The sequence below is a fragment of the Molothrus aeneus genome, chromosome 1 (assembly GCF_037042795.1).
Source record: "Molothrus aeneus isolate 106 chromosome 1, BPBGC_Maene_1.0, whole genome shotgun sequence".
Taxonomy (NCBI): Eukaryota; Metazoa; Chordata; class Aves; order Passeriformes; family Icteridae; genus Molothrus; species Molothrus aeneus.
The window spans coordinates 59,161,647-59,188,740 of record NC_089646.1 but is presented as its reverse complement, the minus strand read 5'-3'; the positions used below and the strand labels follow the sequence as shown (position 1 = coordinate 59,188,740).

At 41.3% G+C, this 27,094-nt stretch overlaps 1 protein-coding gene across 4 annotated transcripts in view; it reads left to right on the top strand.

Moving 5' to 3' along the window:
* Positions 1-10,108: 10,108 nt before the first annotated feature.
* The window catches only part of KCNG2 (potassium voltage-gated channel modifier subfamily G member 2), a 51,579-nt gene continuing 34,593 nt past the window's right edge, over positions 10,109-27,094 (top strand). The window contains exon 1 of one of the 4 annotated variants that reach the window (XM_066545033.1): positions 10,109-10,202. The gene's annotated coding sequence lies outside the window, so the exon portion shown is untranslated. Of the gene's footprint in view, positions 10,203-10,494; positions 10,590-10,850; positions 10,877-27,094 lie in introns of those variants that run through there. The other 3 variants (XM_066545015.1, XM_066545007.1, XM_066545024.1) reach the window with 3 other exon arrangements.

Genomic DNA, 27,094 nt, shown 5'->3' with positions numbered 1-27,094 from the left:
ATAGCTTAGACCCTCTTCCCCAGCTGTGGGAGGTCTTTTTTTCTCCCACAATTGCGTCCTAGGCAGAATTGCACAGTGAGAAACACACAGAAAATTGGTATCATTCCTAGGTGTAAGCTGAGAAAAACCTGCTGGCTTCAATGGGGTTATAAAGAGCATGGTATTTATCTCAAAAAACCAAAACTAAATAAGGAATAGTATCTTTGGTGGTATCATAAATGGAGAGGGAAAATGTCAATATATTTCTTTTATGCAGAATTTATCATTAGCTTTTTGGAATAAGCCTAGGGAAGATGGGTGTGAGGAAAAATTGTAACCCACAGCAGGGCAACTGTGTTAAGGCTGTCACCTGATGGCCAGCTATTGTAGGTACTTCAGCTCTTTCCAGGAACAAAGTCTGAACCTCATATTACCATGGTAAATTCATGAGCCACTCCAACTCCTCTGCAGCTGAAGGACTTTGTGTGGCATATGAAGAGCAAAGGGTGTCTTTTTTTCTATGCTGCATTGGGGTAGCTCTTTCTCATAGCAAGACTTAAATGCCTTGTTTTCCCAGTATTTCAGCCCCAAAGTTAGTGGGCACCAAAAGATGGAAATGCAACTGTTTGCTATTAAGTACAAAAATGAAAAAGAAAAAGTAGATGGACTAGGTGGAGTTAATTGATCCACAACCTGCTTCCTTACAGTTTAGAAACCCGTTGGAGAATAAGATAAGGAGAACTATTCAGAATAGTACTGCTTTGAGAAAATAAAGAATGCACACAATGAGTAGTCACAGAAATTACAAATATTTAGAGGATGGATGTAGAAAGAAAAACATTGTCCTTGCCTCACTGCACTGACTTCCCTAGCAACAAAGGAAAAGTTTCCAGCACCTTAGATGGCTTTTTGTTCTGCACTGGAACAAGATTAATAGTCTCTCATAATCACCAGGGACAGGATTGCTGGCCCAATGGTGCCTACCACCCACCAGCAAGGCAATGATTCTTTCTACGGCTCTGACGTCAGTGATCTAACCGTCCAGTTTCATGTGTGACACAGCAGTGAAGCCTGCTTAAACTTCCCAATTAGCATCTTTGTAAACCAGGACAAAGACAACCAGTCCTTCTCTGGACTTTCTTAGGGGTAGAGAACCTGTCAGAATTTTTAGAATGGCATTTCTAACTTCTGAAACTAGTCATGCTCAATTTTCACGCAGCTTTGGGGAGTCTATTGGGTGTTTAATCAATTTTGATTTCTAGTTGGGCTTTGAAAGGATGTTTTGCAATGTGTGCTGTAAGGAACCAATGGCACCATCAGGCTAAATAGTGAAATAGAATTTAACAGAAAATTTATTTTAATAAAGATGAAACTTATGCATCTGCTGAGTCACTTCAAGAGCCATTAATTAAAAGGAAAGGTGCAAAGGTTGTTGCTGACATTTAACCTGTGACCTGGGTTTTGATGAAGACAGATGGCTAAGGACAGGAAAGAAGACCTGCTACAGGTGACAGTCTTCAGCCACACAAAATCCCTCCTTCCACGCTGCACCCAGAGCTGTCTCAGCTGGAGCTCACTTGAATGTTTCATGCATGCTCTTGGGCTCTATATGAGCTGCCACTTCTTCATTAAAAGAAAAATGCTCAAAAATACCAATATGAAAATGATTGCTGGGTTCTGTTTAACAAAACTGCATGCCCAAAGTATCTGAAAGAGCACAGTAGAAAACAAGTGACATTTTTTCCCTGCAGAGATTCATCTCATGAGAGCCCCAGCATGAAGCATCGTTAGGTCTTACTGGTGTGAATGCAGTTGGTCAGGTTATAGCATGGATAAGTAAGTCAATTTTGCACTCCCAAGCACTTTTATCTCTGTCATGATCATTATATGACAAAAAACATTTTGCTGAGAAGCAACCTTATCTTCTGGCTCTGGTAATTAATTATTGGTCGAGGAGGGGCAGTCTGTCAGCTCCCAAGCAGCACAGCACCTTCTTTTTCCTGAGCTACTTTCCTCTGAAACTGGCTACACTTCAGAAAATGAGCTGAAGGCACCCAAGGAGGCTGCTGCTCCTTGAGCATCTGCCTCTTTTCCCCTCCTTGCTTGTCCACGCTTCTGGCCTGAAACTGTTTCCCCACTGTAGAAGTGAGAAGGTTCCTTCATAATGATGGAGAAGGAGCTGAAGGCAAACAGCTCTTTTGTGACACTTTCTGTTGATGCAGCACCCACTGGTGTTTCTGAAGGATCACCTCAGTGAATTCTGAAAATTGTTTTGTTTTGGTTAGATCTCTTTGTTGCCAAAAATATCACTGACAACTCTGGGCATTCATTTAGTGGTAATTCAATCATTCAACTTTCATGACAATTTTTGTTTCCTGGCTGTCAGCAGCTCCATTGCTATTAAGCAGTAAATGTGATAAGCAGTGCAGATAAGACACCAATCTTGTTCTTATCAAGACCAAACACTGTGAGAAAAGCCCCCGTTATCACACAAATCTGCTTAAATAATTCTGCAGGTTCCATCACTGAAATTACTCATCTTCTTCATTGCAGTCCTTGTTCAGCTTTGTGTTATAACTCAGCCAGTGGCATTTAAAAAAAACCAATAATTTAGAAATAACTCAATTTTACAACTGATGCACCAGAGCTCTCTTTATGTCCTTAGCAGCATCCTGGTTTTTTTTTTTTAAGACACACTGCTAATGTGAGCCATGATGGAATGAATGCAGTAACCACATTCCTTCCCTCCCCTCCAAACCACCCTCCTCTGGATGTCAGCACCTGCACTGTTATTCTAACTCTCACTTTTACAAAAATACCCACAACTGAAAAAGTTCACGGGTGACACTGACCATATTGTTGCCCTAATCTCCTCTTTCCATCAGCCACTGCCATGTGCTCTCTCATCTGCTGTTTTCATAGGTAGGGATAGGTTGGCATCCATGAGAATAATTTACAAACAGCCCACTGGTTGTTCAAAAGCCACCTGAATCCCAGAAGGTGACTGTGGCTTAGGTGGATACTTGAGGTTTGTGTGTAGCTGCTTGAGACCCACCTGTGGCCACGTGTTTTTCTCTCAAGCTTAATTGCTATGTAAAGAGCAAAAGCACTTTGGCAAACCTCACCATTTTCTCTAATCTGTGCTGCAAGCTGCTGGAATGGTAGCTCTGTTGTTTTTTTATGAAAAAGATGCCATGCATAGCAGCATGATACTAATGGCAACATGAGCAAATCATTTACCTGACTCCTGTCTGTTGGGTGGTTAAGTGGAAGCCAAAAATAGCACATCCATTCCTGACCCCTGAAATTTGTTTCAAAAGCTCTGCAGTAACTTCAGCTCCCACTGAGAAGCTGGAAACGTTATTAATAATAGAAAGTCTTTTAAAAGAACCAGGCAAATTCACTAAGCCCACTGACCTCTTGCTTAGTGAATTCAGTGGACTGCATGCTCATTACATGCAGGAGTCTGGCGTTTTGGATGTTATTTAATCTACTGTTTCTCATGGCAAACAGACTGGGGCAAGAAAAGCTCCAGGGCTAGTTCTCAATGCAGTCTTTATAATGTGGCCTTCACCACCGAATGCTGTGCAGAGTGTTAGTTCTGCATCAAATGCCATGACAGGCTGAATGGTGCCATAGGCATGAATCTGATGAGTGCTTTTCTGCATTGTTTTTTCCACAAAATGAAAAATACCAGCCTCTCTGCTAACTCAAGGAGTTCCACAGCCACTCTCTAGCAGGTCCCCAGGACACTGGTCACCCTAGACTCACAGCACACTCAGGCTGCCATCAGACTAGCCCTCCTGTGAAGCCCTGCCCTGTTTCAGAGTATCTACACTAGCAACAAAGTTCAGATTATTCTTGATTCTCCCCACTTAGTGCGTGTTGTTCAATACTGCCCAACCAGGGTCTTTCTGCAGGAGCTAAGCTGAAAGATGTGCTTCAGGCACTAATGGGCTTTGAGTCCCTGGGGACACACCGCAGCTACACTGCAGAAAAAGCTCCTGAAAGACAAATGTTGGACCCTCGGCACCATTTTGCTCCTAATGCAGACACAGCCATCCTTCACTGTTTGGGCTCTGATCCACTTTGTAGCCAAAGTGCTGTAATATGTGCACGGCAAGATTCACAAAGCATAAATTCTACTGACCTGGATGCATGTCTGCAGAGAAAGTTACTGTGAAGTTAGTGAGTGGGGCTGGGAATTTACTGTACACCTACTCTTCATGTAGACCACTCATAGGGGTAATTCACTCCTCCCTGAAAAAGGCATATTCTCCTTCAACAAAAAGTTAAATGCTACTTTAGAGCACATTAGGATTCCCATGTTCATAAGCCTCCAGACAATGCTGGATGATTAAACATTTATCTGAATGAACTTTCAGAGTGATTTTGTTAAACTGTTTTAAATTCTATGTATTGACATTTGAAATTAAAGGAGATGTAATTTTTTTTCAAAAAAAGTACAGTTTACTGTTGAAACCTTAGTTCTGAGTCAAAGAGCCAATACAAGAGCTTGCCTTGGCTTAATGATCCATGTCAAGAATCTGAAACTAGTGAATTTTGCTTTTTTTTTTTTTCTGAGAACAACAGTGAAAATAAACCCCACAAAAATCATTCTGATATTATTTTTCTCTCACTGGCCTTAATTTTCAGCCAAATGGATTAGGACAACCCTTCAGACCACAAAGCCTGTATTGAAGCAAACATAATACTTTGAGATGAAATGTTAAATTTACACGATGAAATGTATTTAAGAAGCAATTTTTCCCAAAGCAGGGCAGGATCAAGCTTAACATTGTTGGATTCATTTTCCATTTGTCTGGCTGCCGGACCATATTTTTATTCAGTAATTATGCTTTCATCTCAGAGTGTTGGGTGCTTATGTTTGATTTGAGAGAAAAAATATAATTTCCAAATTGCTTCCAGTTTATGCTCTGTATTTCTTCCCACATATAGAATGTTTTCTGCCTTGGTGTTTTGAGTGGGCAAATCCCCATACTAGCAAAATGTCTTTTCAGCCTGAGCACAGCTGCTGGGATGTGTCATATCAAGATGGAGGCAGACATATATTGATTTTTACCTCCAAACCTCCTGTTGATTTTTAACTCAAAATCAATATGTGGATTTTTACCTCCTTTGTAGACAAGCAATCTCTGAGCACATGGTGTGGCGTGCAGTCAGTGCCAGCCCCTGGGCTTGGCAGCTTGGTCAGATCTCTACAAAGAGACAGTTTTCAGCATAAGTTTGCATCTGACCTGGAAAAAGTTGAAATATAACTATACATGTTGTTGTCCTAAGGCTCTAGTTTTGCTCAATGTTAATATGTATACCTGGGTCTCATTTGCAAATCAAAGAGCCAAGTAGCCAAGAGCTTCTTGCTTGGCAGAGTTACTCTTTCCTCCACCAACCCCATGACTCTGGCAATAAACAGACCCAGAAGAACATAAACTCCTTTCTACATAACAGGTTTTCTTTTTCAGGGTAGGTTTGCATATACTACCTTAAAATTTAGTTTAGCTATAATTGGAAGGTGACTTGTACACTGTTTGTTACGACTGTGCTCCGGCAACTTGAGGCAAGAGATTACAGAGATACAAATTCATTGCTGTGACTCTCAGCAAAATTACAAAAAAACAGCCTGATATCTAACAGAAGAGGAAACACCAGAGCGGTAACTCACAGCAATATTATTTTCATACAAAAAGGATATAGTGTTCACAAGCGATCACCACAATAGTTCTATTACATCTTCTATAACTTGCTTGATTTCCTTTTGCTTTCTTGAATTTAACTCTTGTGATTTTCCAACCTAATTTCCCCTGAAATAATTTGAAAAATTGTTATTAATATAAAAGTACCTCCTGCTTGCAACACGTTATATAATTTACATAAATAGTTTGCAGAAAACTCTAAATTGTCCCTTTGATACCTTCTCATACAGAAGAAGATAAGTACAGAAAAAATATTATATTTATGTAATATATACACATGGCCATATTCATGTAATGTATACACATGACTACTGTTCTAACAGATCATTAATATTTTGCACATGCACATGACCACTTTCGTCACAAATAACTTGAGGGGAAAACTACTGCATCTGCTGTCATTGATACAATTATATTATGCTTGCCTTCTGCATTGTTACCTGCAGTATAATTTCTTAGCTCTGAGAACCTTGTTCCGATCAGCTACCCTGAACAGAATCGGTTGCAGTCATGTAAATAGAAGTTCAGCTTAATTATTTCCCTGTCTGAAAAATCACTTTTACCTGAAGCAAGAGATGCTCCATTTCCCTTTCCTGTTTTCCTGCCCTTCAGCTACAAAAATAATTATCTCCATGACAGGTACCAAAATTTTGCTATCTGCCTCTCTCTCCCTTCAAAAACACACTCAGCAGCACTTTGTGACAATTGATCAAAAAGCATTACAATAATAGTGTTCAACACAGTCTTCACAGACATATTCACTTATCCATCTCTGGGATTTCTGTCTGCTATGAGAGCTGAAATGTGGGAGTCAGGCTTCCAGGGGCTTCCTTTCGTTCCTGCCACCATCTCCAAGGAGCAAGCTTCTATAACCATCTCCACAGTCTACACACACCCCAGGTGTCATGGGCACAACCACCTTTCTTTCCCTTTTTGTGACACCTTATTTTACATACATTGTGACACCTTATTTTACTTTCTAACATATAGAATTCACCTCCTGCCTGATGCCACGTTTTTAGGCCCATCCTCTGCAAAACCTTCCAATTCTCTATTTGGTCCCTTCCAGACAGATGGGGGTGTACCAGTTTGCAGCTGAAACAAGTTGCCTGACTGGGACACCAGGGTGAAAATATAAAATTCCAGCTTTAGTGCAGGTTCTTACTGCCTCTGCCCATATACTGTTTCTTTGGTCATTGGTGAATTAATTTAACCATGGTGAACTGATTTAACAGGTTCTCCATCTGTAAAACACATGTACTAATACATGCATAAACTCTTATCCCTAAGACTGCTCATCCCAAATGAGTCCTGAGAAGCTGAATGTATTTGAAGAGAGCTTATTGACACTCAGATGAAGCATCTTATTGACCTGTAAAATAGCTTCTGGATAAGATGACACAAATCCTAAACCAAATTCATCATGGCAGTACAACAACTGAGATGCTAAAATAATAAAAACAAATTAACAACAACAACCACACAATTCTAGGAGTTATTCTGTTGTGAATCAAAAGGAAAAGGCATATCCTTTCCCCTTTCACAGCTCTAGGATAATATTCCAGCATTCCTCAGATTCCAGATTTTTTAAAAACCCTAAAGTATTGCACTTAAATCTGCTTTTTTTTGCTTTATGAAAGTAGGTCTTGGTGAGCAGTGCAAGCAAGTGTCTTAATGCTTATTACTTTCTAAAAACATTTAAGCATATTTAAGAAATTTTAAACTAATTGAAGAAGTGAAACAGAGGTATGCTTTGTCTTCTACATTTGCCATGTCACTGAAGCTGCCACCTGTGGAACAGAAGCAATAGCAACACTAGTGGGATGGATTGGAAAGAAATGGGTAAACACACCTGCAAAGCATTTAATCATACTCCTCTGAAATTTTTGGGACTTCAGATGGTAATTTCATTTGAAGCAGGACCAGGTCCAAGTAGAAAATTAAATTTTTAAACTGGAAGACTGATGAAGCTGCACCCACACACCTGTATAAAGAGAGCACCTCACAGAAAGCCATATAAATGTGTTTTCAATTGCAGTAGAAAGGCATGACTGTAAACCAAACAATTGTATTTACTCCAAGCAAGTCGAGGAGGAAGAGTAAGAAGGAATGGTTGCTGTCCCAATCTTCTATAGGCATGGACATGAAACAAAGCTGCCAATTTACCTTTTGTGGACCACTTCTAGAGGTGAGGGTCTTCAGGAGGATTGGAATGGTGCCTGTAGCCTCCCTGCTGCAGCTGTGCATGCTGAGTCGGGAATAGCACACATGACATGGCCTTCAAGGAACAGGAGCACAAAGCAGCACAAAAGCAGCAGCACTGAGAGAAAAAGGCTGAAGCCAGAGACCCAGTTTTCAACAAAAGTAATGCCAAGACTGCACAATTTTGATCCTGTCCAAACCAATTAACTGCTCCATTCAACCTTTTCCCTATCTGTTTAGAAAACTGGAATTGTATTATTTTTAATGGTAAGTGGCATGGACCCCATAAATAACGTTCTGCTATTGATTTTCAATTTTATTCTTCACTATCATCAGTGAAGTAAAGAAACTACAACTTAGTGGAACTGGGGGGTGGAGGAGATGGAATACTGTTTAATACTTTGGAATTATTAAAAGTGGAATTACACCTGTCTAGTCATGCTGACTCTTCATGTCTGGGGATGCACAACTAATCTCCAGTGCAAGGTGAAAGGTAACCTCTGAAGATAATAGTACCACATCAGTTTGCAAATAGAAGTGAGATATCCTAATCTCCATAGCCTTGTCAAATTACTTATTGGGAATTAAAGGGGGAGGGGAAAAGAAAGAAATACATACCTCTGTGTATTTCAACACAGATTATTTTGAGGAAATACAAGCCATACACAGGTGGGATAAATCCGTGTTAAATAAATAAATAGAACTGGCACAGAAAAGTAACTGCACAAAAATCTCATGCCAGGGGAAATATGTTTCAAGCTATCTGCGCTGTCAAGCAGCACAAAAATGAAAATAAAAAGGTCTTTCTGTATGAGAAAGACAAGTGGTTTCCAATAGTTCTCTAACACTGATACAAACAAGGTCAGATTTTGTGATGCCTGTCTCGCTTCCAGACTTCAGTGGGAGAGCAGAGTGGAGTGATTTATGGAGATCATGCAAGAAGCAGTGCTGAAATGGAGCTGAGAAGGCCACGAGCAAGGTCCTGTTTGTTTGTCTTTACATAATGCAAGACAAACAGAATATGAAATGAAATTAGAAGGCAATGTACTTAACTGCCAATTACTTCTTCACTGCTATCTTGAAAACCAAATACTTCAAGAGCATTGAATTGTTCCCATGAAACTTGATCGATTTTGTAGTGGTTGTAAGCAATAATTAGTAAAAACCATGAAATGCATATACATGTACAAAGAGAATCTCCATAATAGCTACAGATACTATAGGCAGAGCTATGTCCTGCTCTCCCTGAGACAGAGTTGGCTCCTTGCAGAGACAAGGGGCTGCCTGGGACTGACAGTTTTTGTCAAGTTTGACCTAACAAATTCTTGCTCTTGATCCACTAACTGAGGAAACAAACTAATTAATACATACATAATCTTTGCTTCAGTATTAAGAGGCAAAAATCATGACAGATGCCAGAACTACCCAGAATTTTCCCCAAGAGGAAGGGAAGGAAATATTTTTTTTAATACACCAAAAATTAAAATTAATGAATTCCAGGATTAAAATAAAATAAAATAAAATAAAATAAAATAAAATAAAATAAAATAAAATAAAATAAATAAAATAAAATAAATGTGTTAAGACTGACAAAAAACTGGATTCAGGTATTAGCTACAGAGGCATTTTGAAAAAAGCTGACAGGAGATAAGAGAAACCTCAGGAAATGCATTTCGATCCTTACAAATAGGTAAGGATCCTAACCTACAAATAGGTTGTAACTTGGTACCGATCGGGGTTGAGGGAGGGAGGGAGGAGTCGGGGTAGAGCATCGTCGTTACTAAAACCATAAAAGTTACGAGTGTGGTGTGCTTTTGTTTTGCCCGGTGAGCGGCATCCCGCGGCGGTGTACATGCGGTGTACGCGCGGGCAGAGCCTGAGCACTCACACCGGCATCCAAAGGCTTAACCTTCCCCCAAGAGCCCGCTCGCAGATCGGGGACATCAAGCAGGGCAGTGGTGTCTCCGCCCGACCGTCTGTGAACGCTGCTCCCCACTTTGCCCCCGAGGGTTCCTGGCAGCCCCGGCACACACGAACCCCGCCAACGCTCGGGACAGGGTCCGAGCCCAGCCGCGCTCTGCCGGAGCACCGTCCCCGCGGGCTGCCGGCACCGCTCCCGCTCCCCGACGGGCTTCGGCTGCGCCGGGCAGGGGCAGAAACTCAGGGAAAGGGCTCTCCCCGCCTTGGGAAGCGCCTGGCACGCCCCGCGGGCTCGCTGACAGCGCTCACCTGCAGGCTGCACGGAGCCGCCCGCGGGCTCGGAGCGGAGCGGGAAACTCAGCCGGGAGCACAGCGCAGGCAGCACAGGTCCGGCGCCCGGGAGAGCGCGATCGCCGCCTCAAAGCGCGTCACGGTCGGGCTCGGGATGAGTGCTTGGGCAAGAGCGGGGCCCGCGCTGCCCCGATGAGGGGAGGGGGCTGCTGGTTAAAAACATGAATGACAGATGAGCGCCGCTGCCCGGCCAGAACGGTGTCCCCTGAGGCTCGCAGGGCGGCCGGGCCAGCGGCGCTCCGGGGGCGGGGGGGCCGTGCCCCGGCGGCAGGCGGCGCTCCGGGGCCGGCGCTGGGGCTGCGGCGGCGGCGAGCGGGGCCGCACCAGCCGAAGCGAGTGGGGAGCCGGGAGCGGGGCGAAGCGATGGAGCGGGGAGCAGCCGGCGCCGTCCCCGGTCCTGGTGGGGAGGAGGCAGTGCCTGAGGTGAGAGGGGCTGCGGGCGGGCGGGCCGGGGGCACCCGCCGGGCGAGGCACTGGGTAGCGGCAACGCCGCCGATTGTTTGGCCGGCGGCACCGTGCGCGAAGTTGCCGCGTCCCGTCCCTGCCAGGGCCGTGTGCGGAGCGAGGGGCGCTGCCAGAGTCGGCGAAGCGCGGCCGCCCCGCCCCGTCCCTGCCGCCTGCCCCCTGCCCCGGCCTGAGGCGCTCCCGCGGCGGCCTCGGCTCTGCCCTGCCCTGCGGAGAGGAGCGGAGCGCAGCGAGCGCGGCAGAAGGTACCGGGGCTGGGCGGGGGCGGCGGCGCCGGGAGCTGCGCCGGGGCACGGCCGCTGCCCTCACCGGACTGCCCCGGAGCGCGGCTTTGCTCGCTTGCCTGCTTGGGGATTTCGGGTGGCGTTTCGCTTTCCTTACAGAAACGGGGTGTGCGGAGCTGTCACTGGAATGACGGTGGCGTGCCCGTGCATGGAGTTGCACACGGGCCCCAGATCCTGTAGTTTTTGCTTAGGCAGAGCTCCCGCTGGTTTCCCGGGTCTTTCTCAAGGTTTATGCAAAACTGAGTCTTTAGTCAGGCTGCAACATCTCCTAAATAATATGTTTAGCTAACGTGACTATGAGTTCAGTTTGGATCCTAGGCAAAATTTGCTCTGAATAGGCAAGGCAGTCATAGTTAATGTTTGGTAAATGCATTACTGTCAATTTGAGTGCATATTATTAGTATGATCATACCATGAATTCTGAAAGGACTATGAAGAGGCTGTCTTGATTCAGGTCTATACCGTATGGTTTGTATATTCCAGCTTTGGCACTGACCCTGAAAACAGTCGTTAAGGTTTGTCCCAAAGAAGAAAGTACCTGACCATAAGACCCTTGACGAGCCTGATCACTTCTAGTGAAGTCTTTTTGGAAAGGCAATCTCTCCTTTCTTTGAAGAACTTGTGCGCAGATACTTTTGCTAGAAGAACTTCTTACTGCATCTCTCTCCCCAGGGTAAAATTGGATAGGTCCATAAAAAGTGGCAAACCTCCACCGGAGGGCATTTTTTTAGTTCAGCCTGAAGCACCAAAGTTACTTGAGAAGAAAAGCTGTCTTTTGAGTCTGCTTATCCCTCCCCTGGCTATTTCCACGGTTCTGAAATGACTTGAGGGTGACCTTCAAAGAAAGAAGTCAGCTTTGCTCAGACGATTTCAAACCTTTTATTTGTCCTTTGTAAGGCTTTTCTAAAACAAACAAGCAGAGCATTTGGAAGGAAACCTATGATTGAATATTCAGCAGTTCATTTCCCTTGGGTAAAAGCTGATAGATGTTTTCACTTGTTTTGGAAAGGTTTTTAGCCAAGCAAGAAAGATCTGATTTGACACTGCTGAAGTAAATCATGTGGTAAGGCAAAGGAAGGTAGTATTTTTTTGGTACATCACTCCTGATATGTGGAAACAAGGGTTAGAAACTGGGTGAACTGTTGCAGGGCTTCTTCAATTATACTCTTATTTTGGTGGGTTAATCAGTGTATCAGTTTCTGTGAAAACTCAAGACTCCTGCCTTTTAAAAAACATTAGCAATATCACCAGATATTTCCAGGCAGTGAATATCTGAGACACTGTGGCACTCGCCAAGAGATGAACAGCACTTGGCCTTGTGCCTCTGGGCTTGTGCCTAATAATACATCACAGGAGCACTGCATTAGCTGTCAATAAATGTTTGCCTTTACTTCAGGCTGAAGTACGGAGTGGCTTTAAAACGGCAGAGAGAGAAAAGTTTCAGCTCAGTTTTTAAATGTGACACAGCCCTTTGTATGACTAACTTTTGGTTCTTGGATCTATTGTCAGGGTCCACGTTAATATAGCCCAGCTTTGTTTATGTGGCTTTGGTTTTGAAAACCTAAAATGCATGAGTTTATTTCTTTAATTCCCCATAGTAGCTCCATGTTGGTAAAACGGATGAGAGAAGAGTTTCATTAGAATTGCATTTCTTTGCTGAACTTAGACAAGACTGTGATGGTCATATTCATATTCCCTTTGTCATTGTGTTTGATGCTGGGAGAAGTCCTTTTAAATGCCTGACTATGATTTCAGGACACTGTAAGAAGTTACCCCCAGGTAATCAGATTGTGCCTTGCACTGAACCCAGCACTGTCTGCAGTCAGACAGGATCACTAATCAAGCCAGTGTTGGATGGATTTTTCGACACTATGGAAACCCTGGGACTTCTCCAGCATGAGACCAGACTAATTGGAGAAGCTAGAGCCAGAAAAGCTGGTGGGAACTGATGATGCTCTAGCTACTAACATTGTGCACTGGTACTCTTGGTACAGGGTGAGCACCCAGGTGGGGAATTATTCCAGAGTATTGTCTTCTGAATGCTCGGCATAGCTTTTAGCTTGTGAACTTGCTTGCACACAACTATTTGATTGCTTATTTGAGCAATTAGAGGAAAGACTGAGATGGATTTGAACCCTGTGTCCTCAGATTGTTTGCAAGAAAGAAAAAGAGGCAACATTTTAAGACTGAATGAATGATAAAAATAAATGTTCAATTTAAATAGTATTAAGAGAAGAAACAGGAAACTGGAGATAGTGGAAACTCCAAATCTTTTAAATGTCTGAGTGATTAAGGAGCTTTTCTCTTATTTTAAAAATTACATGGGCAATCAAGAGCCAGTGTGTTAAACCTGTGATACAGATGGGTTTCGGTAGAGGGTTCAGAAACTTTCAGATGCATGTAGGTGATAAGGATTGAGATTATTTTTTTTCAAATGTTTTTTCAGCTCTGCTAAAAACATGAAGAAACCTATCAGCTCTGGTTCAGTACCTCTTTAAATACTCAGTGTGCCTTGAATTGCATGGAATAACTTATTTGCTCAGTTAAGACATTAGACTTACCTGACGTGTGTGTTTCCCTACTCAGATGAATGTCTTCATCAGATTCTAAGAGGTGCCATAATCAGCCAAGGGACTTCAATGCTTTGTTTGTATCAGGCATTTTTAAGAACCAATTAATTAAACCTGACAAGTTACTTGGTACTGCTTCCCTGGAGTATACTGCCTCTGTACCACATGCATGTTCCATTTTGAGGCAGTTTAGCCCCATGGAAAGTCAGGGTCTCTTGCTTCTGTTCCTCTGGTGTAGTGTTTTACCTGTGAGAGACCTTTTCCTTGCTCTTCACTTAGTTTTGTTCTTCACTGGACTAAGATACAAATGCCAGTTCAGATTCTGTGCACTGTGGTTAAATGGTGAGCTGAGTGAGAAAAACAATGTTTGTGAAGGCTCTGGTGCTGGTCATAGTGCCTGATGAAAGACCAGTGGCCTTTCCCTGACTTCCCAGGAGAGAGGATGAACACTCCCTATGTTATTTAAGATGAGAGAGGGGCTAGAGTCATTCTGCTTTCTTAATATTGTCTTTCTGCCCTTGCCAATTCAAAAACCATCTGTGATGGTTTACTGAATGCTGACGTGCTTTAGGATGAGTGCTTTACCTCTTCAGACTTCCAGTGCTTTCACTAGCCTTAGGTGTATGAACAGCAATTTCTAGAGCATTTTTCTTCTTATTAAATAGTTAAAATCTTTGTTTTTTCACCCTGGGATTAAGATAAAATGTATGCAGTCTCCCAGCTTCTTAACATGAACTGGCATCTCTGGTAATTGTTCAGGTTCTACCAACAAATTTGCCATTTCACCACTATTTGGTGATAAAATCTAAATCTTTAAAGCAAGTCAGAGGTTAGTGGTATTTTTTCCAAATGACAAAAAGCTAAAGGAGGAATATAAATTACTGTAATTGAATTAAGCCACTATAGTCTATTCCTATTCCTGAGTAGAAAAGGTCCCAAATGATTTCTTTCTTCTTCTCTTTCAGGGTTCTAAATAACTACTTTAAAAATAAGGATAATTAAGACTGCAAGCTGTGATACCAGCTATTGGTCAAAATAAATGTAAAACCACTATGTTTGCAGGCTACCTGCACAAGCAATGGTTCTCCATGCTGTGTGCTTGGTCAGCCAGTGTTTTTCTGAGCTCTCAGTAGAATCTGTGATGCTTGTTGAAAACAAGAGATCCAACTAAAGTGTGTTAAATTAGAGTTCTGCATAAGTTGCAGGAGATAAATCAATGTTTGACAAATGAGAAAGGATATGAGCATTTAAAAGAAAAAATGTACTCAAGATTCTAGGAATATTAAAGCAACCAAGGTGAAACAAAAATAAAGCATTAAAAATGTATCCTTTCAGTGTTGTTTCAAGAAGAAGAATTACACATGTTGGTGTTTATGGAGATTATTCTCATCTTCTTATTCAGAGCTTGGGACCCCGAGCTCCCATTCCCTGTTACTGGCATGAGCTGGAATTCATTCACAGCTAAACTCTGTATTTGTTTACAGCTGAAGCAACGCTGAACTGCATGAGCAATAATATAAGAGCATCACATTCAGAGTCAACAAGAATGGGAATGTGCTGGTTTAAGCACACAAGTGTTAATGAAGGGACCAATATGTGATTCCCATTAATGGGTCTAGGTCGTGTTGTTTGCCCGAGTGGTGTAAGGCAGTGTCAGCCAGGAACCTGTCCCGCTGTCTAAATGTGGTTATCATAATGATGGACAGACTTTTGCAGCGTATAGAAAAAATCTCTAGGTTTTGTTTGGTTTTGGACTTTGGGGTTTTTTGTCAGGAGTGGGGGTTAATATGTTTCTAAGAATAAGAACCAGGATCCTGCTTTGGAAATGAGATGGAAACAATTGCTAGAGAAAGTGCATTGTCAACACTGTGAATCATTGAATGTTCTAAATAGTAGGATGAAGGACAGACTGAGCTTGAGGGAAGATGAGGGGTTTTTGAACTTCTCAGAGTGAAGTGTGAGAATCCTATGTACTCCATGCTGAACAGATTGTAACAGACGTGAGGAAAATAGTTGTTTTCCTTCAGATTATCAGTGCAATTTTTTTCAGCTGGTAAAGCCAGGAAGCCAGAGCCTTTATGGAGACTCTGCAATCACAATATGAATTAATTCAACAAAACTCGGAGTGAAACTCAAGCCTCTTTAGAGCTTTTCAAACATTATCCCAAGACTAAAGTCTGTATGGGTTAGAATTCTACTTTATTTTGACCTGTCAGGATGAAATTTTTGCTTGGTTGTCACAAATTAAATCTCTTACCTCACAAACTGCCTTTGATAATGTTCCAAAGTTAAGGAAGAGCTACTTGAAAAAGCAGATATTTCCCAGGACATGGATCACATCTCATAAATTTTCATTTCTAATTCTGACATCAGTAATTATTGCTTTTGGACATCACTATAATGTCCTCCTAGTTAATGAAGATTGTTGGAGGCCATCAAGACTGATTCTTGCCGTGAAATTGTGGTTATACTTTGATGGCAGAGACCTGCTGTGTGCTTCCATGGATGGTCTAGTACCACTTTGTTACCATTAGTGGACCTTTTGCCATCTTTTCAGACTGCCAGAGCTTGTTGTTCAGTTGAGCTGTTAAATTTGATTACAGTAATGCACGCTGATGTACACTAATGCCTGTTGATTGCAATAATGCATATTGACATATTTCTGAACTTACCTCCATGCAGAGAATAATGACCAGCCAGACCTGCCAGGCTTAAGCAGTCAGTAAAGCCCCAAGAGGCTTGTCTGTGGTTTCTATTGATGTGCATGTGTATGCTAACTTTGAATGGTATCCTTTATATGATGGCTTTCACTGTAGAGGAGCACAGAGTAAAATCGTGACCCTGTTACGTTTAATCAGACAGTTTCTGTGGCAGTACTCAATAATATATTCATTCTAAGTTCCCAGCTAAGTTTTAGGGTTTTTTCTGGCTTCCATTCAGTTGAACTTGTGTTCATTATTTAAGGGAAAGTCATATCAATTCCTTAAGAAAGTCTCCTCTATTCAGCCTACGAGAAGGCAGGAACAACTCTGTCACACCAGTTCTGGTTCAGATAAGGTTGATTTGTTTTAAGTTCTGTACCTAGAATAATTTTATTGCCATGTTCTTGTCTGTTGTATTTTTCAAGGTCATTTATTCAAATTTTGAGGAGTAGTTTTTAATGTTATTATATACTATAAAGTCACCAAAGGTGTTTCAGGAAGGACTTTTCTGAGTATGACTTTAAAGCCAGCAAAAACCTTTGCAAGTATATATGGATTAAGGAAGCTGATCAGGGTTACATATGAAAGAGAGAAAAAAAGGGAAATTTTGAAAAGTCTTTTCGTGACAAGTTTAAGTAGTCTAGAATGAGATATAAGGCTCCATTTCATATCTGCTGATTTAGAAACAAAAGGTTGAGTCCTGTAAGGCTGGGAAATGCACAGCATACACAACCTTTTCTTTATCCACCAGAAGCAGAAGCAGCATACTGCCCAGGCTTTAGAGTGTCCCAGCATTTTGTGATTGTAGATTGTGAATATCCTCTTTGACGTGATTTTAATTCTTCAATGTAAATGTCACTGAAATGTTTCTCAGTTTAGTATTGCATTTAGTGTTTCCCTAAAAGCCTGATTTTGTGCTCAGCCTCTCCTGGTGGTTGTATGAGGCTTCACACCATGAAGGCTTCCTCTGGCATCAGAGGGACTGGAATTTGTTCTGCAGACTGCTGTTCAGGGCTCTTAATTGGGAGCAATTCCTGGCTGCATGGCAGGGAAATGTTCTTCTTGGCTGAGGTAAATCAAAGGAGCCTGTCCAGACCCACCTTTGTAGGTGTTTGTACTTGTATTTCTTTGTACCTGTACAGTGGTCTAGAGTTAAAACCCTCAGAGTTATGGATGAATAATATATCACTCTTGGACTAAGCAAGAGTAAAACTTCTGATTTTATTTCTTTCCTAGCTTTAAAATAAAAAATTGTGAAAAGAGCTTACATTCAATGTCTAATCCTGAAAGACTTCAGCCTTAGATCATAGAATCATAAAATATCTTGAGTTGGAAGGAATCCACAAGGATCCTTTGGTCCATGGAAGCAGTTTGTTCTATGGCTTCTCAATATCCACTGCAATCTGCTGGTGTTCTTGCCTAATTGCTTTTCAATTAAAATAGGCGATTCTCACTTGGCTTTCTTCCTCTACTCTGAGTTCCAATGTGATGGTTCTGCACTTGGGTCAAGTGAAAGCAGCCTCAGGACTGCCCAGCTTGTTCTGTTTGTAGACACGTATGATCTGGGATGCACTTTCCATCTGGAAGTCACTTTGACAAGCTCTGCTTTTCTCCTGCAGGAAGGGAATCAGCACAAATACCTTTAAAACATGCACTAGCTTGGACTTGGCACCATAATACTGTGTCTTCCATAGGTGAAAATTTTAACTGAGCAACTGCAATCAAAGATTGGCCTCTCCCTGCATTATCCCAGTGGCATTGGATAATAGAATAGTATGAGCTGGGAGGGACCTTTCATGAGTAACTCACACAAACTCCTGAGTAAGTTGGTGTCCTGAAGCTGATGGGCTCACAAAATGTAAGGGGTTTCGAGTGGGTCCTTATAGAACATTGTAAAGCCTTTTATTTATCAAATCTCATTCATTCTAATGACTAGCTCAGGGTTCTTGTGCTTTGTCATGTTAATAAGTGCAGTGAATCATCTTTAATAACCATTGCGTTTCTCTGTAAGCTCTGATAGCATCTGTGGGAGATTGTGACAAATAATACCTGTTCAAATGCTGCACATGTGGATATGCATGCTTTTTTGTTTCATATCAAACATGGCTCCTTGTTCAACAACCTATACAATTCTAAATACTAGAATTATTTTTTTTAAGATTATCTAGAATTTATTTATTTCTCAAATGAAGGGATTCACCTTTAGCTTAAGTGAGAGAAGACTGGTGTACAGTCCAAAACTCATACTTTGATACTTTTTATTAAACTGGATTAATTGAGCTTCTTATAAAAAGGTGTTATAAGGGCGGCACATTGCTCTATGCACATATCAGCATGAAGAAGCAGAAAGTCAGATGAGGATTTGTCATGTATAGTGGCAGCCACCTGATTATTTTCTGAAGCCTCTGGAGTCAGCATTTCTCTGGGCTCTTCCTACTTCGTTCTTGGTCAAGAAGATTTTTCAAGCACATTCAGACTATTGAAGTTTAGTGACATGATTCCTTCCCCACTTTTTTGCTTCCTTGGCATCCTTTATACCACTCTTGGCATTCTCAAAAGAGAATTAAAGAGAAAAAGTATTAAAGAGAAAAAGTAATTGTACCACCAAAAGATCCTTCTCTACAATTTTTAAGTTATTCTATGCATCACTGGAGATTTCTGGGAAAAATCTTGAAGCAAGAGACACAGCTAAAGTTAAATTCAATACCATAAGAAAGGTATAAAAGAAATCAAACCCTTTGATTTCAGAATGTAAATGAAAATGCAGCCCTGGGGTTTAGGGGCAAACTTCTCCCTAGAGCGGGATACATCATGAATGTGCAGGTTCTTTGAACCTTCCAATTAAGTGTTCTGTAACTACTGATTTTGTCATCCTATTTCCACCTATGAAAGCTACTAGGCATGGTCCAACTTTGAGGCATCCATTGCTGAAATTTCAGCTGGCTATTAAATGTATTCAGGTGGTCATAACAGAATGATAGACTTTCACTTAAAATAAGTTAGTGCACAATTACCACAAACTGGTGTTTTGACTTAAAATACTCCTAGGTCAGAGTAGAACAACAGTGTTCAGGCTGTTTATCTGTACATTTTGCATTATTATCTGTCCTCTGTTGTAACAAGCAAGAGTTTTTCTCAGTTCATTTTGTGCATTCACCTACCCATTCACAGAGATAACAGGTGTCACCTAAAGTGATTTCAGAGTCACCAGCTGCATATTCATGGGACTGTCTCTGAATAAAGGTGTGGGTCCTTACCAGCTAGGATCTGACGATGCCTGACTTCAGGTTTCTGAATTAACTCCTCAGTCCCATGTAGGGGCTGGATGAAAGGCAAAGGCAAGAGGGAACATGACATTGTGCCCTACATTGGTGATGGTACAGAGCTTGTGTCTTGTACAGTGATAGTGAGGATGGAAGATAATGAATGGGTGTGATAAGGAAAAGTGTGTCCGTCTGCCTTTTCCATAATTTCATCCAAGCCAACTGGTAAATCTTGGAGTGCCAGGAAACAACGTGTGGGCTTCCAGGGATCCAGTGATGGATTTTAGCACATTTTTGTGTTGCTTATTTTCCAGTGTTACATTTTTGCTATACTAGTGGGTTCTCAACAGCACAGGAATAAGTACATTAGTACATTTATGATTAGGACTTTGTAGTTATGTAAAGGCAGTCTCATCTATCAGGTTTTATTTCCCACTCACATTCCACCCTTTGGTCTTTATTATTTTTTTGAGTGGAGTGGAAAGCATGAATGTGAGGGGTAAGGCTAGCAGGATAGCTTTGCAGGGGCAAAACATGTGGAAAGTGATGCCGAAGTCCCTTTGGAGAGGAGGACAACGCAGGCAGCCAGGGGGTTAGGAATGCCTGCTACCAGCTGGCATGCAGGATGTGGCTGGAGGGAAGGCTTAAGTGAGACTGCAAGAGGGAGGTCTTGCCTGGAGTTTCATTTCAAAGCTTTTTGAGCCCGGGAAAGGCTGGGAATGGTTTGTGTGCAAGCTTGGCTGAAAGAGTTCCATTATTGCACTAGACAGTCGTGACTCCTGATGGGCACTGGTGTTACAGACCTCTTCAAGGAATCTCTCTTGGCACAGGAGGTACCACTCAGCCTCAATGACACATACTGAAGCTTTTGTTCTTTTTAGCATGTTATAGGCATAGATTTAGGCTGGGCCTAGCAGAGCTCATCTCCCATTGCCTCTCCCCCAGCTCCCTTGATGCTGTGCAAGGGAATCAGAACCACACTGACTTCTCTCCACCTCCTCAACCCTGCATGCTACTCACAAGAAACCAGAAACAAAGAGTGTGCCACATGTCGCTTGTGTCTGTGACTCAGCCAGCCATGGACTCCCAAAGGATCATGTGTCCTATTGCATCACCTGGTGCAGTGTGTGTGGAAAAGAGGCACCTGCTCCTTTGGGGGGTGCCTAAGGCACCAAAAACCTGTTTCAGTGACTTGAGGTGGGGCAAGACGACATTAGCCTGCAACTAAGTAAAGTGCACACAGTTTTGGGGAAGGCTGAGCCAGCAGGCTGAAGCGCACAGAGCTGGTTTCCTGCAGAGGGGATGCGAGTGAAGGAGGGATAGGCAGCAGCATATGGCAGTTCAGCTCTGAAAAGGAGCTGTGGAAAATGGCAGCTCCTTATTTAGCAGATCAGCTTCCTCTCTGGATGCCCTGACTGGATTTTGTAGAAGACTAATTCTTTCCTTGATAACTGAATGGATTTGGTCTGGAAATAGAGAATCTCATGGTGCTTCTAACTGAAGATTTTTTCTGGAGTGCAAAGACACTATCAATTTCAAGGCAAATAACATATGTTTGAGGAGAATTTTAGGAGGCAGCATATCGAGATTTTAGGCCAAACCCTGACAAAACATTTGGAAAGCATTTCAGAAGTAAGTAAATGCAAAAGATAGAATCATGGAGCAGGGGGGAAAAGTCTATTTACTTTCATCGCTCTTTAGCTGGACAAAGTCAAAGGAAGATCTTTGCTTAATCACAGACACATCTTGGAAACACCTGCAGACTGAATCTTCAAATGACCTTCTTCCTCCTACTCTGAATGTTTGGAATGGGAAGCACAGGTGGGATGCAACTGGGGCTTAGGAGAAAGAGAAATTGTGTTTGTTCTGGCAAGCTGCACATTTTATTGTCATTTGAAGCTACCTTAAGGTCAGTCTTGTGCTCTGTGAGTCACCTGGAAGAAGTCATGGAGCAGTGCCAGGAGCTGACAAGCAACTGATAGTAAGTAACTGACTTAACTGCAGTGATATAGTTGGAATAGAGCCAGAAGGCCAGATATGACAAAAATAACTCAGTGTAATTGACAGATTTTGTTTTCCTGTGCTCTTTTATGGCCACACACAGTTATTTTTCATGTTTCAAGTCAACATAAGAAGTACCAATTTTCAAAGCAAGAATTAGAGCAGGAGGCCTGCAGAGTATTTCTTTGAATTTTGACTTTGCAGCATGTTGCTAGTCTAGTATAACATTTACTGGCCTCACCCTCCAGAAGGAAAAAAGAAAACAAAGAGATGCTGAAATAATATATATCCATTTGCCTTAGGCAAAGCAGTCATGTAATGTCATTTCTCTAAGAGTAGTTGAAAAAGTGATGAGGAGAACTGTTCAGGAAATGGAAAGAAGTATATATTTTTCTAGGTAAAGGATGCACTTCTGGTTTTAGGGTTTGTATAGTGTGCCCAAGTTCTACTTCTAAGCATTGAATGACCGATGAAGTAAGACTGGGGAAGGCTAACTAGAGAGTTATGCTCAAAATTTGTAGTTGTATCTTGTCAGGGTGAACCTTAGGTCCTTTTGCATCAGTATTGAATTTCAGCAGACCAAATTTTGAAAGGTTTTAGAACTGCCAAGGATAATGAAATGAGATCAATCTGTGGAGGGAAAAGAAGTTGAGGGATCATAGAAAGTGCTGACACTTAATTTAGTAAACTGAAAGCCTAAGGGTACACGTGCTACTTTGCAGTAGGAAAGAAGCCTAATCAAAAGACAGGAGGTTTGATACCAGTCCTTGTCCTAGAAGGTAAACAATTGTATGAGAAAGAGTGGCATATGGAAGGTTAAATGTAACTATTGCAAGTAGTCATTGGAAGTTTCAAGTGGTGAAATATTCAGAATTAAACAGAAAGAAATTAGAGGTTTAAGGTAGCCTTTATTGGAACTTAAAACAACTCAATGGAAAAGGTTTTTAATAATAGATATATGTCAGCAAAACAGAGTGACCCTGAAGTAAATTATGAATGTACCAATTGCTCAAGTTTGCTTGTTCTGTTTGTGGAAGCACATTCTGCATTTTATAATAGCCTCTGACCAGATTTATTTTCAATGGATCAAATGTGATTCTTTTCATAAAGGAACTGAAAATGTATAAAAGGATAGCAATAATTTACACTGTTGCAACTTAGAATGTGTTTCTTAATGTGCAATATCCTCTAGATTAAATAGCCAAGTCTTCGTTTGGCTTCTGGTTTGTTTGTTTACAGTCATTCAGGTATGAAAAATCTACATTTGACCATGTACAGATGCATTTGAAAAGGCATTTGAACAGCTGCACAGCTAATTAGCTGATACAGTTATGTGGACATATTTTGAATGTACAAATAAGGAGGTGGTGAAAATGCAACCTTAAATATAATTTACTTTTGCCACAGTTTTGATAATTTAAAGAGCTTTTAGTCACTGTTTATTGAAAGCATCAGGAAAGCTTCATATGTTGCCCTGTGTTCTAATAGTTACTCACCAGCCCTTTTGGGCTGACACATTCAGCAGTGATCAAGGATGGAGAGCAGATAACAGCAGTGCACAGACCCAGACAGGAAAAGTCAGGGTCAATCTCAGCTTCTGAACCAAGCACCAGAGAAAGCTTGCCAGGTAGGAAGGTAATTAAAGTATTGTTTCAAAAATCAATTTCAAGGCCTGTGGGGATGAGATCACAATAGCTTTGAAAGTAGGATCTAGGCAAATAAATTGTAAGTTATTGTTTCCAAAATGCAGCTTCAGTAACCTGTATTCAGTTAACTTTTGACTTTATGGCTTAGATTTGATAGCTAAAATTGGGATGAAGTTTTGCAGTAGATAACAATTGCTGGTCAATTCTTTAGAACATATGACAATGACTGCTGATTTATATAAGATATTTCACATAATGTAATTATGCAGGTGTCTGCAGAAGGAAAAATGGACCTGGTAATGAGGAGCTGGAACTGATGCCTGGTGGGCTGATACGCAAGACATTTATTTGGAGTGAAAGGGTCCTTAATAAGAGGAAAAGTACGTTGCTCTAGCCAAGAATAGCTGGGAGAGAGAGTAAAGAAACTGTTCAAAAGGAGATGAGATCTGCCAGATTAGTAAGAAGGATTATTAGATCTGCCAGGAAGTAAGAAAAGATACTACAAGTGACTTCTTCGCCTTTTCAGTAGTAGGAAAGCAGCAGAAACCAGAAGAAGAACTAGGAAAGTACTAGGAAAGAAGCAGAAACTTCATGCTTTAGAAAAAAAATTGAGCTCAAGATTTGATTGAGGGGATCACTCATTAAAAAGTGACATGGACATAAGAGCAGATGTCCATAAGGGAGGTGCTCATCAACAGCTGTGACACTTTCAGGAGAATTTGGAATGAATATGTCTGTAACTTGTATAAAATTCCTCCCCACTGTCTGTCTGGGATGGCTTGACTGGGGTCAATGAAGACTGCAGTCTTCATTGCTCCTATCTTACTGGGTTGGAAATAAAGATGTTAAGGAAAGAAAGATGTGAAATGAGGTGGAAATGAGGCAACATGTTGTCTGTTCTCTCACCTTGTTCCCATCTTGTCCCTATAATATGAGACTCAGTGCTCAAGAAGGCTCCTTTGTAGTGGTTTCTATATTGCTTCCTCCTTTTCCTCTCATTTGGTGGAATCACACAGAATCCAATAGGTCTTACTGAACCTGAGAGAGCATTGATTTTCTCTGTGCAAAATCACAACAGTCTGAAAACCTTAACAGGTTTACATGCAGAAAGACAATCTGCATCTTTCTGTATCGAGAATTAAAACACCTCCTTAATTTAGGTGTGTGTAGCCTGTCTGCACTGCAAGATTTCATCTGCAGTTTGTAGCTGTGTATTTAGAAATCTTTATGACAGTCTGACAAACACACAATATCCAGGCATTCCAGCACAGCTACCAGTGAGTGCTCACATGATGCCTGTACATACATTATGAAAAGTGCTTTACTCTCATAGATTGGTGAATTAAGTGGCTTTGATTTTTCTGTCATTGTAACAAATTCCCAGTTTTGTCAAGTCAGTGGGAATGCATAAAACAGAGGCAGGAGAAAGCATGAGATTCTAACACATGAAAAGGATATTTAGGTTGTTAGGTTTAATTTAGTTTTCATAGTTGGGCTTTGGTTTTTTATAAATACAGTGAGTAGTAGAATTTCTACAGTTTGGAGGAAACTGGGACTTTTTTACTGTGGCTCGTAGAGGATGCATTTCAGTTTAAAACCCTTCTACTTTACCAATCCAGGATCAGGAAGGCTATTTGCTATTTTTAGAAAACAGCATTTATCCAGCAGGAGAAGAGGTAGCACCACTTGGCATTAACCCTTTCACTGGCTTCTCTTTTTCTATTTGGCTCTTGGGTGTGTGTATGTGGAAGGGTGAGGCCCACCAGGTTTTCCATAATGACATTGTGTGATCACAGTATCTCCAAAAATAAGGAATAATTTCCACTGTTTTTCAACCTGTACACACATTTGTACACACATTATAACTAAACACAGACTTATTTCCCCATGGTGATGGTCCCCATCACAAGTACCTTTATATGAGCAAACACCTGATCAAGCTATAGACACTGGAAATTCAAATGCACAGGCTGAGTACATGCAAAACCAGTATCTGCAGTGATCACATTGATCTTGAGCATTAAGGAGTTATGCTCTGTACTGCAAATTGCTGAATGTGTTCAGCTTGGGTAAAACAGCTATATTTATTTAGTAAAAAATATAGCTGCCTAATGTGAATCTTATGGAAACTTCTTTTAGGATAGTGTTTAGCTTTAATTACAGAAATTTTCAGGTTTACATGCACCAAAGCATGGTAGTAATCCTCTATTTTTTTTAATAGCACTTCTTCTGTTTCAGTGAGTATCTCATCTGCATGGAGAGATCAGTTGGTCTGCAGCACTCACTTTTGATGTAAGATTGCCATACTGTAAAAAGTTATGAATATGGAGGATCTTTTGTCACTGCCAAGAGATTAAAAATAAACCCCAAAAGGCTCTGTGTGCAAGATTCTCAAAGAACCTGTTTACCTAGGATAGTTCTGGTTGCCCAAAGATGGTTCATTCAGATGTACTAGCACATCATTCTTGCTGTCCAGCTGTTGCTGTTGTGCCACATCTGCTATCCTCAGATATGCCAAGGTGTCTCAAATTGCTCTGGGTGCTTCTATGCAGGCACCAGATTCAAGCTGCTCCTTTCCACTGGAAACCAGTGGGAGCTGATGACTGATTTGACCCTCCTTGGTGCTTACTGGCCTTGTGCTCCCATGGGCTGGAGCTGTGCCATGTGCATGTCGTGTTGCAGATCTCATATCTGTCATTTCCCTGCCTGTTGAGGGGGCTATATGGATATCTGCATAGATACGCATATGAATGGGGGAAAAGACAGCATTTTCTAGGAGAGTGTTTATATATACTCAAGCATGGGCTTAGTACCAGTTATGCATGTACTTGGTAATGGTTTTCTTAGGTGATATAGCAGACTGGGATCCTGATTCTGAGAGCTTCTTACAAGCTGCTTGTAAGCACTTGCTGACTTACATTAAAAGTGCAGGAATTCAGCATATGCTTGAATTAGGCTCTAAAATAATGAAGTATCTGCTTTTACCATATTGATCTCTATCCTTTTATTCTTCTCCTCTGCCTTCACACTGTAAATTACATGTGGCTTTTTTTATTTAGTACTTGTAAACATAAAACCACCAAGTTATTTTCATTTATGATCATATTTTATCTCAAAGCAGTACCATTTACATTTCTTAGTTGACCACAAGAGGTTTAGCTGAGTGCTTTCTCTCTCCCACTCTCTTTCTGTAAATCCATCTGTGTTTGCTCATGTCTCATATTTATTTCACACTTTGTTTCCCTTTCAGATCATGAAGCTATCCTTTACACAAAAACATTTCTGTAATGATGACAGAGACACAGAAATTTATCTTGTGAATGGGGCTTACTGTATAGCACTGGTAGGATCTTTCCAGTTCTGTCCAGCAAGTCTTCACAGAGGTACCCTCCACTCCAGCTCCTCAAAAGCCTGAGGATGGACCTCTCTAGAGCCCAATTCCGCAGCCCATTCAATTCCTCTTGATTTAGTTGAAGCTAGGCTTTGTGGAGTATGATTATACACTTCAGGACAAGGTTTCTGAGGCCAAATGGGGTTTCAAGTTGCTGTCAGGGTATAGAAGTTTTCACCAGCCAAATAAAATTTTGCTGTTGGGAAGGGGACTGATTGAACTGGAGAGCAGCTGCTTAATCAGAGTTTAAAATAAATTATTCTGTATCAGTGAGCTACTGAGACTGAATGCATTAAGTAAAATAAAACAAGGTCATTTTAAAGTGTAAAATAAATAATACAAAAAGAATTATGCAGTACAAATCAGATTACATGCATTTTTTTGAGCATTTTCATTAAGTAGCTGTTAGCTACTTGTTTGCCAATCTTTATTCAGATGTTTAGATGCTGTGCTTTAGATATCTGTGCTTGCTTTTTACTTGATGGGCAAGCAAATTCGATATGAATTCATATTTTATGAGATGTCTTTTAATTAAAAATTTTCAGGAGGAGAGAGAATGAAAGTTATTTTGTTGCTTATTTCTTCAGTGTATCTTTTTTGTGCTAA